The sequence below is a fragment of the Merops nubicus genome, unplaced genomic scaffold (genome assembly GCF_000691845.1).
Source record: "Merops nubicus isolate BGI_N331 unplaced genomic scaffold, ASM69184v1 scaffold7391, whole genome shotgun sequence".
In the NCBI taxonomy this organism is placed as follows: Eukaryota; Metazoa; Chordata; class Aves; order Coraciiformes; family Meropidae; genus Merops; species Merops nubicus.
The window spans coordinates 24121-24643 of NW_008586194.1; positions in this window are offsets into that span (position 1 = coordinate 24121).

Here is a 523-nt window from a genome sequence, read left to right on the forward strand (position 1 = left end):
CTTTCTCCTCGCCGCACTTGGGCTCTAGACCCTTCCCCAGCTTTGTTGCCCTTCTCTGGCCACAGTCCAGTCCCTGAAGGTCCTTCATGGAGTGATGGGCCCAAAACTGACCCCAGGATTCCAGGTGTGGCCTCCCCAGTGCCCAGCCCGGGAGGATGATCCCTGCCCTGGTCCTGCTGGATACACTGGTGCTGATCCAAGCCAGGTTAAACAGATGGATGGCTTTGAGTGCAGACCATCTTTTCCAGCTCTTTCCAAAGCCTGCCAGCCTGTCCCCAAGCTGTCCCTGGCCTGCAGCCCTCCCCGACGTGCTGCCACCCGCCTGCCTGGGGACACGTCCCCGCAGGGACCGCAGCCACCCGGCTCCTGTCCCCCCGTGGTGGGGCAGCTCAGCAGGCCTCACAGCCCTTCAGCTCCCCGCTGCACCACCCCCTGCAGCCATCCAGGGCTTCTCCAGGACGGAACTGAGGCCGGGCCCCACAGCAGGACCCCCCCCGCGGGTGGCTGAGCCCCCCCGCGTGCC